A 3,082-nucleotide genomic window follows, 5' to 3' on the forward strand; every position below is an offset into this window, starting at 1 on the left:
TATATATATATACTTACATACATACAGATGTATATATACGTACTGGGTCAAGTGGTGGACGTTCTCGTGACTCATACCACCGAAAGCTTCTCCTTTTTAGTGTGATAAATGGGTTTGGTTTTTTTAACGCACTTGTTACTGCAGATGGTTATATGAATGTGTGAGACACAAATTGGTTGCCATCACGTTAGTTGACAGCGCGTCTTGGTTATACATATACTTTACAAATCAGAGCTTCTCCTTTTATTTGATCCGATTATACGCTACCTCAGAATTACCAAATTCTATCTGATATTTTTGGACATTTGAGTTTTTTTTTAAACATGTTCTACCTGCTCTATCAAAGCATTCAGATTATTTGGAGTCGTTATCAAGATATTTTAGAATTGCATTCGAAAAATCTTGACATGGAGTGAAACTCAAAATCTTTGACGTCATTTTTTTTTAAAAACTAGGTTCTGAGCAAATAGTACCTTGTAGTTATGAGGTAGTGCAATGTCGATGAGAAGACAAAGGACTATGGTTGATGATCATGAAGACGGAGGCGAAAGATGAGTGGTGACTGAAACTGAAACTTATATATATTCACATCGAAGCGTTTTGAAACCTTTTAAGACATGCCACTTGCAATTATCAACTCTATCTTTCATCATAATCTAATTATATATTAGTGCCTTACATACTATTATTGGTATTAAAAACAGAAAAACTACACACATTTTAATCGCAAATGTTTTTACGCCCCTATCGCACAGTTTAGGTCATTTTGGAGGCAGGGTTGCGCGCAACCATGCCTGTCAGGACCAACAATGGGGCTGAGAGGAATACAACAAAATAACAGAAAGATTAAAACACTTGATACAAATTTTAATTTCTCTCCTCTCTCCGGAATCAAACTCGGGTCTACTGTGTACGACGGAGAAGCCCTTGACTGTTATATCGCAGGCGCCAATCTGCTGGTATTAGTATTAGCATTTTAAAACACTTTTCAATAGAGAATAGATCATGGGTAAAAAAAGCATAGATCTAGTCATTTTTCTTCATGGAAAATTTAAAGAAGCAACACGTTGACAGCACAGCAAAAACAAACAAACAAACAAAAAACAAAACAAAACAAAACAAATCTAACAGAAAATATCATAATATTACATCTTTGAAAAAGAAAAAAAGCCTTACAGAAGTTAAGTGCGTGCAGCACGTTCTAACCTTGACCTTCATCTAGTTCAAATGGCGTGCATCCTAGTGAAACTGAAAATACATCACACGTCATCAGTTTGCATGGTCTAGGGTTTTGTAGTACGAATCCATTGTAGGTAGTCACGCCATAGACAAATACATGTAATTACTCTGTTAATTTCAGCAATACTAATCGGATTTCATCCCATTTTTTATATATCATCCACAAACTAACCCACCCCCTCCTTTTTCTCTTCCACCTCCATCCCACGGCCTTTCACTTTCATATATATCCCGTTCCTCCAATTATGATCACGTTTTTATTATGAGTTACTAGTTTTGATCGTACTTTTACACCACGTGTGCTGCAATGATAATACCACGTTATCATTATCTTATGTGGGTGGTTGGTGGGTACTCTTGTGTAGTTTGCTCCTCCATTCCTGTCAAACATCTCTCGTCTTGATACCTCTCCTCCTTTTTGTACTTGTTATTCACTTGTAACACCTATAATCTCCAGGCCTAATATGACTTTATTGTGTCGCCAGTGTCGTAAAACACTTCCTAAAACTAAAACTAAACTTTAAAAAAGTATAATATATATTTTACCAACCCTTGACATGCGGTGCATGTTTGAATGGAAGCTGAAAATCTACTCAATCGCTGGACCCAGTGGCCTTGATTTGTGAGTTTATTCTTATGTCTGCGTTCATTATAATTTAACACTAACATACACTTCGCAAAGAATAGATGAAATGAAGGTTATAATTGTCCAAACGCTTAATGGTCAACGCTGGGGTTTTATTTTAAAAGACAACAGGCTTACATCCAGTTTTGGACAAAATTGAGTTATCGATTCCGCCTGATAGTTTAAAATGCGGCGCACATTAAAATTTCTGTCTTTGTCAAAGATAGTACATAACAAGATGGTCCGCTCAGCCAAAAAAGTGTCCGCCCGAAGTCCGCTCATTGCTTCAGATGGTACTACAGTCTGTTTTGAAGCTCTCTTTCGTTTCTCCAGAAGAAGAATAGGAATAGCACCTCTTTGCGTGCACTGATCGACTGCTGTTCATCAGCTGTTCGGGTTCGTTCAGTGCGGAGTTTTAGGTTGTTTTTTTTTTTTAACGACCGCTCACCTCTCATTCTAAAGCCAAATTAAACGAAGAAAACAGTCCCCGGAAGTGGCTTTTTGTCAGCGTAACCATTTTTAAAAAGCGTTCTTCCGAATTTGAATTATTATTTATTCAAAAACTTGTTAGTTTCACTCTAACTTTTTTTTTCACTCATGTAGGGTAACTCTGTTCGCAAAGGGTGCGCATTTGCAAAGAGGGCGCCACCAAAATTTGAGGACACTTTTTTTATTGGCTCCAAGAGAGGAGTGGGCCATCTTGTTATGTATGATCGTTGTCTTCGTCTGATATCATAATGAATGAGGTGGGGTAGCTCTAAGTGTTTTGAAAATATATCAGTGACTGGTTGTTGAAATGCAAGGATGTTGATCATTTTGGCTCTACGGCACAATTTACGAAATTGGATGTACTGTCTTTTAAAATGAAAAAGAAAAGAAAAGAATCGAACACTATCATAGCTATTTGATTGTTACGGTTCCGTCGTTCATCAGTTTAAAGAAAGCTGGGTATCTAAAATACCAGGATCTGTTTCGCTGACGCAGAATGTGGGGTTGCCCGAGTCTCTGGTCTGAGACATGACGTCTGGTTTCCCCCAGAGACTTCTATTATCTATTTGTTTTATATATAACCTGAAAACTTTCTATGGCAGACGACATACCGTTCCAGACATTACATAGGTTTCATTAGCGCTGCGTGTCACTATTGGCCGCGTAGTGATGTCATAGAGAGAGAGAGATTAAAAAAACAAAACAAAACAAAGACAACAATCCCCTCCC

This window comes from Aplysia californica, unplaced genomic scaffold, assembly GCF_000002075.1.
Source record: "Aplysia californica isolate F4 #8 unplaced genomic scaffold, AplCal3.0 scaffold00311, whole genome shotgun sequence".
Classification (NCBI taxonomy): domain Eukaryota; kingdom Metazoa; phylum Mollusca; class Gastropoda; order Aplysiida; family Aplysiidae; genus Aplysia; species Aplysia californica.